Here is an 11,092-nt window from a genome sequence, read left to right on the forward strand (position 1 = left end):
AAGATAAGGACACTTTTTAAAGTTTATTTATTTTTGGGCGCCTGGGTGGCTCAGTCGGTTGAGCGTCCGACTTCAGCTCAGGTCACGATCTCACGGTTCATGAGTTCAAGCCCCACGTCAGGCTCTGGGCTGATGGCTCAGAGCCTGGAGCCTGCTTCTGATTCTGTGTCTCCCTCTCTCTCTGCCCCTCCCCCATTCATGCTCTGTCTCTCTCTGTCTCAAAAATAAATAAACATTAAAAAAAAATTAAAAAAAAAAGAAAGAAAAAAAAGGTTTATTTATTTTTAAGAGAGAAAGATAGCTAGCAGGAGGGGGGCAGAGAGAGAGAGAGTGAGAATCCCAAGCAGGCTCTGTACCATCAGCATGGGTGCCCAAAATGGGACTCCAACCCATGAACCATGACATCATGACCTGAGCTGAAATCAAGAGTCAGATATCAAACCTCCTGAGCCACCCAGCCGCCCAAGAACTTCTTTCTAACATAACCATAATATCATTATCATGACCAGGGACATTCGTTCCTTAATACCATAAATATTCAGAATTTAAACTTCCCTTATTGTCTCATAAAGTTATTCTTTTTAAACAATCTCTGGAGGTGCCTGGGTGGCTCAATTGGTTAAGCATCCAACTTTGGCTCAGGTCATGATCTCACAATTTGTGAATTTGAGTCCCACATCAGGCTCTCTGCTGTCAGCATGGAGCCCACTTTAGATCCTTTGTCCCCCTCTCTCTCTGGCCCTCCCCCTCTCATGTTCATCCTCTCTCTCTCTCTCTCAAAAATAAACATTAAAAAAATTAAAACAAAACATCTTTGAGTCAGGATCTAAATAAATTGGGTTGATATGTCATTTATTTGTTTGCTTGTTTGTTGCGAGGGGGGTGGGGCAGAAAGAAAGGGAGAAAGAGAATCCCAAGCAGGCTCCATGCTCAGCGCAGAGCCTGATGTAGAGCTTGATCCCACAACCCTGGGATCATGACCTGAGCCAAAATCAAGAGTCGGATGCTCAACCAACGGAACCACCCAAGCACCCCTGGGCTGATAGGTCTTTTAATCTTTTATTCAGTAACTTCCTTGTTCTCTTTCTCCCCTGGCATTAATTTGTTTAAAAAAAAAAAAAAAAAAGGCCATTTTTCTGTAGATTTCCCACAGACTAGACTTTCCAAATTGATCCCTATGGTGATATTCAAATGTCTTCATTCTCTGTATTTCTGTAATTGGTAGTTCAATCCAGAACCTTAGTCAAATCAATCAGCACCTGTCTTTCTTTTTTTTTTTTTTTAATTTTTTTTTTAACGTTTATTTATTTTTGAGACAGAGAGAGACAGAGCATAAACGGGGGAGGGTCAGAGAGAGGGAGACACAGAATCTGAAACAGGCGCCAGGCTCTGAGCTGTCAGCACAGAGCCCGACACGGGGCTCAAACTCACGGACCGCAAAATCATGACCTGAGCCGAAGTCGGCCACTTAACCGACTGAGCCACCCAGGTGCCCCTAGCACCTTTTCTTTTTGTGGTATTTGTAATCGCTAATGATGATCTTTTGAGCTCTCAGGTCATCAATTCACCAGGGGTTTAAATGTTCTGGACCTAATTTCCAATGTGTGTGGTGGAGTGGGGGTGCCTCCCTTCCCCCACCAAGCAATTCTCCAACACCAGCTGGGTGTCTTACAATTCAATTAAATTCTGACACTATCTCCCCAGAGATAGCATCAGATTCCAAGGGTTAGGGGCTCAGTCTCATAAGACTGCCCTCCACTTCCAATGCCAATCACAATCCCAGGTTATTATGTGTGCTTCTGACCCACTGTCTACAGAATGGAGGTTCCCACAATGCCTTCCTGTATTCAATTAATTTCTAGACTGGCCTTCAGATGTCAGTCAAAGGTCCAAGTTGTTACCTATACTTCTGACATAGTGGGCATAAATCAGAAGTTCACATGAGCCCCTCCTTAGGTTCAACGAATCTGCTAGAGCAGCTCACAAAACTCAGGAAACCCATTTACTCACTATATTATCAGTTTATTACAAAGAATATTAAAGGATACAGGTCAACAACCAGATGAAGGGATACATAGGGTGAGGTCCCAAACAAAGGAGCTTCTGTCCTCATGGAGTTCAAGACCCAGCATGGTGGCATGTGGGAAGGGTTCTGGTTCTCCAATCTGGAAAGTCTTGGAACACCATCCTTTTGGGGTTTTATGAAAGATTCATAACAAGGGCATGATTGATTAAATAACTGACTATTGGCAATTGATTTAGTTCCAGCCCTCCTTCCTCCCTAGAGTTGAGGGAGGTAGGAAAGTCCTAACCCTCTATTCACATGGTTGGTTCTCCTGGCAACCAGCCCTCATCTCTAAGTGGGGTCAAAAAGTCACCTCATTATAGGGGAGCCTGGATGGCTCAGTCAGTTAAGCATCAGACTTCAGCTCAGGTCATGATCTCACAGTTCATGAGTTTGAGCCCTGCATCAGGCTCCTTGCTGATAATGCAGGGCCTGTTTGGGATTCTCTCTCTTCCTCTCCTTCTGTCTCTAGTCTTCCCCAACTCTCTGTCTCTCTCTTAAAATAGATAAATAAACTTTTAAAAAAGTCATTTGTCCTGGGGCACTTGGTTGGCTCAGACAGTTAAGCATCTAAATTTCAGGTCAGTAGCTCTAAATTTCAGGTTAGTCGGGTCAGGACTAACAGAACAGAGCCTGCTTGGGATTCTTCCTCTGTCTCTGGCCCTCCCCAACTCATGCTCACTCTCTCTCTCTCTCAAAATAAATAAACTTTAAAAAAAAAAATCACTTGGGGTGCCTGGGTGGCTTAGTTGGTTAAGCGACCAACTTTGGCTCAGGTTTGTGGTTTTTGGCTTGTGGTTTGTGAGTTCGAGCCCTGAATTGGGCTCTGTGCTGACAGGTCAGAGTTGGAGTCTGCTTCAGATTCTGTCTCCCTCTCTCTCTGCCCATCTCCTGCTTGCACTCTGTCTCTCTCTCTCAAATACAAATAAACATTAAATTATTACAAAAATAAAAAAATTAATTAATTAATTTTAAAAATCACCTCATTACCAAACAAGTGACACCTTTAAAGGTCACATCACTTAGAAAATTCCAAGGATTTTAGGAGCTCTGTGACAGAAATGGAATGAAGACCATTATACATATTTCTTATTGTAAGTCACAATATTACAGGGTTGCAAAGTGATGATACTCTAATTTTATCATTTCTTTTTTTTTTTTTAGAGAGAGAGAGAGAGAGTGCATGAGTGGGGGAGAAGGACAAAGGGAGAGAGAGACAGAGAGAGACAGAGAGAGGATCCCAAGCAGGGGCCACTCTCAGCACACAAACCGACATGGGGCTTGATCCCACAACCCTGGGATCATGACCTGAGCCAAAATCAAGAGTCAGATGCTCCACTGACTGAGCCACCCAAGCACCCTTACCATTCTTCATTTATGAGTTGAAATACTTCTATACAGAGCAACTTTTCCTCATCAACTATTTGGTTACCCTGAGGTACAGTTTATTTAGCAAAGCCAGGACAAATGCTTGATTGTTTCAATTACCAGTTTTCAAAATAAGTTGGTTCCCTAGCACTTCTCAAGGTGGTTAATGATTTGTTTTTACTATTTTTATATATTCATGAATTTAAGCATATTTGATTTGCTTCAATCTATTGTACTTACTAGTATTGATAGCCAAATCATCTCAACTTTAGCCAGTGGGAGCCTCACTGACTTCTGACTCGGCTCGAGTAGTCTTTGATAGCTTCCTTTATTTCTGATATGACAAGAAGTTCCAGGTTTATTTTAAACATTTCCCACTCTATTTAAAAAAAATTTTTTTAAATGTTTACTTATTTTTGAGAGACACAGTAACAGAGTGAGAGCAGGGGAGGGGCAGAGAGAGAGGGAGACACAAAATCCAAAGCAGGCTCCAGGTGCTGGGCTATCAGCACAGAGCCCAACATGGGGCTTGAACCCACGAACTGTGAGATCATGACCTGAGCCAAAGCTGGACGCTTAACTGACTGAGCCACCCAGGTGCCCCAACATTTCCCACTCTGAATGTGATGTCAGCCATTTCTTTAAGAATTTCTGATTCCTTTATGCCTCTGTTATTCATTTATTTACCATTTTATTTTTATTTCTATTTTTTTATGTTTTTATTTTATTATTGAGAGAGAGAGATAGAGTGTGATTGGGGAGGGGCATAGAGAAAGGGAGACACAGGATCTGAAGCAGGCTCCAGGCTCTAAGCTGTCGGCACAGAACCTAACGTGGGGCTCAAAACCAGGGACCTTGAGATCCTGACCTGAGCTGAAATCGGACGCTTAACCAGCTGAGCCACCCAGGTGCCCCTATTTATTTTTTATTTTAAAAAGTTTTTAATTGAGGTAAAATTGACATACAACATTATATTAGTTTATCTTAGGCCACAAAACAAGTCGTAATACATTTAAGAGGATATCAAACAATGTTTTCAACCATAACAGTAAGAAACTAGAAATCAGTGGCACCTGTGTGCCTCAGTTGGTTAAGCGTCTGACTTCAGCTCAGTCAGGATCTCAAGGTTCATGAGTTTGAGCCCTGCATTGGGCTCTGTGCTGACAGCTCAGGGCCTGAAGCCTGTTTCGGATTCTGTACAGGTCTCATTCTCTCTCTGCCCCTCCCCTGCTTGTGCTCTGTCTCTCTCTCTCTGTAAAAACAATAAATAAAAATTAAAAAAAAATGAAACTAGAAATCAAATACAAGAATAAAAACCAGAAAACTCACAAGTATGTGGAAATTAAGCAACATACTGCTGAACAAACAGTGAGTCAAAGAAAAAATCAGGATGGCTCAGTTGTTAAGCATCTCACTTTGACTCAGCTCATGATCTCATGGTTCATGAGTGAGTTCGAGTCCCATGGGTGAACCCCACTTCTCTCTCTCTCTCTCTCTCTCTCTGCCCCTCATTCAATTGTGCCTTCTCTTTCTCAAAAAAAAAAAAAAAAAAAAAATCAGAGGAGGAAAAAAATACCATGAGACAAATGAAAATGGAAACATAACATACCAAAATTTATGGGATGCAGCAAAGCAATTTTAAGAGGGAAACTCAAAGAAATAAATGCTTATCTCAAGAAACAAGAAAAATATCAAATAAATAATGTAGCTTTATACCTCAATGAACCGGAAAAAAAGGACAAAGTCCAAAGTTAGTAAAAGGAAGGCAGTAACAAATATCAGAGCAGAAATAAACAAAATAGAGACTAAAAAGACAATAGAAAAGATCAATGAAACTAAGATTTGGTTCTTTGAAAAGACAAACAAAACTGACAAACTTTTCGCTAGATTCACCAAGATAAAAAGAGAGATCAAACAAAATCAGAAATGAAAGAAGAGACATTAAAACAGATAACAGAGAAAAACAAAGGATCATAAGAGACTACTATGAATAATTATATGCTAACAAATTTGATGACCTAGGAAATAAAATAAATTCCTAGAAACATACAAACTACTTCATGAATCGTAAAGAAATAGAAAATCTGAACAGACTGGTTACTAATAAGGAGATTGAATCTGTAATAAAAAACGTTTTAGGGGCACTTGGCTGGCTCAGTTGCAGGAACATGTGACTCTTGATCTCAGGGTCATGAGTTTGAGCCCCACATTGGGTGTAGAAATTACCTAAATTAAAACCTAAAAACAAGAAACAAAGAAACCTTCCCACAAACAAAAGTTCAGGACCCAGCAGCTTCACTGGTGAATTCTACCAAACATTCAAAGAATTAATACCAATCCTTCCCAAATTCTTCCAAAAAATAGAAGAGGGAACCCCCCAAACTCATTTTACCAGGTCAGCATTACCCTAATACCAAAACCATTAGAGGATGCCATTAGAAAATTACAAGCCACGGGGCGCCTGGGTGGCTCAGTCGGTTGAGCGTCCGACTTCAGCCCAGGTCATGATCTCGCGGTCCGTGGGTTCGAGCCCCACGTCGGGCTCTGTGCTGACAGCTCGGAGCCCGGAGCCTGTTTCGGATTCCGTGTCTCCCTCTCTCTCTGACCCTCCCCTGTTCATGCTCTGTCTCTCTCTGTCTCAAAAATAAATAAACATTAAAAAATTAAAAAAAAAATTACAAGCCAGTATCCCTGATGAATATATTTTCAAAAACCCTCAACAAAATATTAGCAAACCAAACTCAAGAGTACCTTAAAAGGATTACACCCCATAATCAAATGGGATTTATTCCAGGGATTCAGGGATGGTTCAACATCTGCAAATCAATTGAAAATTAAAATCAGGGGCACCTAGGGGCACCTGGGTGGCTCAGTTGGTCAAGCAGCCAATTTTGGCTCAAGTCATGATCTCACGGTTTGTGAGTTTGAGCCCCGTGTCGGGTTCTGTGCTGACAGGTCAGAGCCTGGAGCCTGCTTCAGATTCTGTGTCTCCTTCTCTCTCTCTGCCCCTCCCCTGCTTGTGCTCTGTCTCTCTCCATCTCTCAAAAAATAAATAAACATTAAAAAAAATTTGTTAAAATCAGGGGCGCCTGGGTGGCTCAGTTGGTTAAGTGTCTGACTTCTGCTCAGGTCATGATTTCTCAGTTTGTGAGTTTGAGCCCCACATTGAGCTCTGAGCTATTAGTGCAGAGCTTGCTTCGGATCCTCTATCTCCTCTCTCTCTCTGCCCCCCACCCCCCACTCACTCACTCATTCTCTCTAATAAAAATAAACATTTTTTAAAAAATTAAAATCATATGATCAAGGGCACCTGGCTGGCTCAGTTGGTTAAGTGTTCTACTCTTGATTTTGGCTCAGGTCATGATCTCATAATTTGAGAAATTGAGCCCCACATCTAGCTCTGCACTGACAGTGTGGAGTCTGCTTGGGATTCTCTTTCCCTCTTTCTCTGCCTCTCCCCCACTCGTTCATTTTCTCTCTCTCTCTCTCCCAAAATAAATAAACTCAAAAAAAGTCAAGTGATCATCTCAATAGATGTAGGAAAAGCATTTGACAAAATTCAACATCTGTTTATGATAAAAACTCTCAACAAAGTGCATATAGAAGGAAATACCTCAACATAATAAAGGACATATATGACAAGCCCACAGGTAACATCATACTCCACAGTAAAAAGCTGAAAGCTTTTCTCTAAGATAGGGAATAAGGCAAAGATGTCCACTCTCGCCACTTTTACTCAACATAGTATTGGAAGTCCTAGCCATAGCAACTTGGCAAGAAAAAGAAATAAAAGGCATCCAAATTGGAAAGGAAGAAGTAAAACTGTCACTAATTGCAGACGATGTATTATATATAGAAAACTCTAAAGATTCCACCAAAAAAACATTAGAACCAATAAAAGAATTCAGTAAAGTTTCAGGATATAAAATCAATATGTAAAAATCTGCTATATTTCTATACACTAATAATGAACTAACAGAGAAATTAAGAAAGCAGTTCCATTTACAATTCATCAAAAAGAATAAAATGCCTGGGAATAAATTTAACAAGGAGGTGAAAGACCTATACATTGAAAACTGTAAGACATCAATAAAAGAGATTGAAAAAGACAAATAAAGGGAAAGATATTCAGTGTTCATGATTGGAAGAATGAAGATTGTCAAAATGTTCATACTGCCCAAAACAATCCGCAGATTTAATGCCATCCTTATCAAAAATCCAATGGCATTTTCCACAGATATAGAAGAAACAATTCTAAAATGTATATGGAGCCAGAAAATTGTCTTACAAAGCTATAGTAATCAGAACAGTATGGTAGGGGCATAAAGAGACACATGGATCAATGAAACAGTACAGAGAGCCCAGAAAAAACTGCATGCATGTATAGTCAATTAATTTACTACATGAAGCCATGAATATACAATGGGGAAAAGGACAGTATCTTAAATAAATGGTAGGAAAACTGGACAGCCACATGGCAAAGAATGAAACTGAATGAAAAGAATGAAACTTCAGGGGACCCAGAAGGGCCTTTTTATGTAAGTTCCATACCCAATTCTTATTTGTTTGTTTAATTTAGTGCCTGAAGGAATAAAAAGATAGCCTGGAAAGGGAAATGAGAGTTACCAAAGTCATCCACACTTTTGGTTAAATCTAATAACACCAAGGACTTTCACTTATCATTATGTACTAGGAACTGATTGTTTTCCATGTATCATCTTACTTAATCTTCCCAATAATCCATGAAGTAGGCACTGTTATCTCCATTTTTGAAAAAAGGAAATTGAGACTTCTGTTTTAAAAAGTTGTAAAGAACATACAGCTAGTGGTGCAACCTCAACTCAAAACCAGGTCTAATTCTAAAGCCTTTGCTATTACTCTCCATGCTGTAGTAGCTAAAGACAAGCCCCATCTCTAGGTCTCCTTAACTGGGGAGTGGAGATGGAGAGAGGAATATAAGATTAATATGAGTTTGGGGAGAAAAGCCAATTCAGATTGCTGATATCCTATTCCATGATTCCACTTATGTTCAGGTATTTTACAGAAAGCCTTCCAAACAGCAAAGTTTTTCAAGTAGATTCTCATTTTCTAAAATTATTTTTCAATGTTTTAAAAACATTTTTTTATTTTTATTTTTTTAGTTTATTTTGAGAGAGAGAGAGAGCAGGGAAGGGGCAGACAGAGAGGGAGTAAGAGAGAATCCCAAACGGGCTGTACACTGTCAGTGTAGAGCCCAATGCAGGCCTCGAACTCATGAACTACAAGATCATGACTTGAGCTGAAAGCAAGAGTTGGATGCTTAACCTACTGAGCTACCCAAGTGCTCCTTTATTTTATTTTTAAATGTTTATTTATTTTTGAGAGAGTGCAAGCAGGGGAGGGTCAGAGGGGGACAGAGGATCTGAAGTGGTCTCTATGCTGACAGTAGTGAGCCTGATGTGGGGCTCAAATTCAGGAACCACGAGATCATGACCTGAGCCAAAGTAGAACACTCAACTAACTGAGCCACCCAGGTGCTCCTATTTTATATTTTATTATTTTAGTATAATTTAATTTAATTTAATTTAATTTAATTTAATTTAATTTTATCTTATAGAAAGAGCATGTGTGGGGGAGAGTGGTAGAGGAAAACAGAGATAGAATCCCAAGAGGGTTCCATGCTCAGCAGGAAGCCCAAAGAGGGGCTGGATCCCAGGACCCTGGGATCATGACTGAGCAGAAATCAAGTGTTGGACACTTAACCAGCTGAACCACCCAGATGCCCCTTAACTTTTTTTTAAGTTTATTTATTTTCTTTAGTAAGCTCTACACCCAATATGGGGCTCAAACTTAAAACCCCAAGTTTAAGAGTCACAAGATCTTCCGACTGAGCCAGTCAGATGCCCTCAAGTAAATTCTCATTGATCAAGGTAAATTTTTATGTCTCACAAAAGCTAAGATTCAGAAAAGAAAATACACATTACAGAAAAATTTATCAGCAACTACTGATGAAAAATAAGTATATGTTACTATCTCTAGGTAAAATAATTTCTGGTTAAGAAAATGTATTCAGGGGGTACTTGGCTGGCTCAGTTGGAGGAGCTATGACTCTTGATCTCAGACTTGTGAGTTCAAGCCCCACATTGGGTGTAAAGATTACTTAAATAAAAAGCTAAAAAAAAAAAACAAAAAAACAAAAAAACAAAAAAACAAAAAAACAAAGCATATTCAGACAGATTAAGTGCAGGGGCTTTTTGAAAATGTAATCTCACTTCAACTTTTAGAAAATGAATGGATTTTCACTTTTTCTAGCCTTCCACATTAAGAAAATAAAATGGTTTTGGGCACCTGGGTGGATCAGTAGGTTAAGTGTTAGACTTGATTTCAGCTCAGGTCATGATCTCACAGTTCTTGAGGTTGAGCCCCCATTTGGCTCTGAGCTGACAGCGCAGAGCCTGCTTGGGTTTCTCTCTCCCTGCCTCTCTCTGCCCCTCTCCAGCTCACTCTCTCAAATAAATAAATTAATAAATAACCTTAAAAAAAGAAAATAAAGTGGTTCAAAGTCTTGAGTAAGATATTTGACTATTTCATTATCTTAAATTCTGGTATAGCAACTTAAGAGGTCTAAAAAATTAGCCTCCCAGGAAAAGTTCATAAGATGATCATGGGATTCCTGCTCTTACCATATCCTAATGGAAATCTTTTCTTACAAACACTTATGGTGGGTTTTTTTGTTTTGTTTTTTGTTTTTCCAAAGGAGAAGGGAAAATTTAACTTGGAAATGGGAAAAGGCACAATTAGAAGACTTCTAGAATGTGTTGTTTATCTTGAATTATACCATTTTTTTTGGTAAATTCAATCATATTAGATTTTACCTGAATGTGGAATAAATTTGTTATGTAAATTCATTTGTTTTAGACATTTTAGGAATAGCTACGTTAATTAGTTTTATTAACATGTCAACTCCATTGTATTTTGCATGTCAAGGAACCCTTTGGGTTTTTTTATTCCTGACTTTATTTAAGGTTTGAGAAGACAACAGGTATCAGTCTGACAGTCATAGATTACAGGAAGGAGTAAATAAGAAAAATGCTAGAAAAATCAGGCAGCATCTCAATTCTCCAGAATAGTCTTCACAGAATGGCATCATTATAATGCTGGAAATGAATTCACAAATTTCACACACCTCTTAGCGCTGGTTCACAAGCTCCTCAGGTGTTTTCCAGGTACAGCCTAAAATTGGCCCCTGTATTTGTTGGGCAGTATGGGACTGAAGAGACACTGGCCGCTCCAGGTTGGTAGGTCGCAGATTTAATAAGCAAGGGAACTTACATATGAGGGTTGTCTTCGGAAGCTACAAGATGAGTAGGTCTCCAAATCCTTCCACAAAATCTCAGGTTCTATGTAGAGGCCTTAACTGGGTTCAATCATGTATACCGTCCAGATATTCTCAGCACCACATTATCTCAAGGTTATGTCCTTGGGGGCACTTTCTGGGAGTGGGGAAAACAAGTAGAACCCACATTCCAATAGGGAAGTGGGTGAGGAGCTTCGAGGTCGGTGAGTTCGAGCCCTGCGTCAGGCTCTGGGCTGATGGCTCAGAGCCTGGAGCCTGCTTCCGATTCTGTGTCTCCCTCTCTCTCTACCCCTCCCCCATTCATGCTCTGTCTCCTCTGTCTC

Source organism: Panthera onca, chromosome B3, assembly GCF_046562875.1.
Source record: "Panthera onca isolate mPanOnc1 chromosome B3, mPanOnc1 haplotype 2, whole genome shotgun sequence".
Taxonomy (NCBI): domain Eukaryota; kingdom Metazoa; phylum Chordata; class Mammalia; order Carnivora; family Felidae; genus Panthera; species Panthera onca.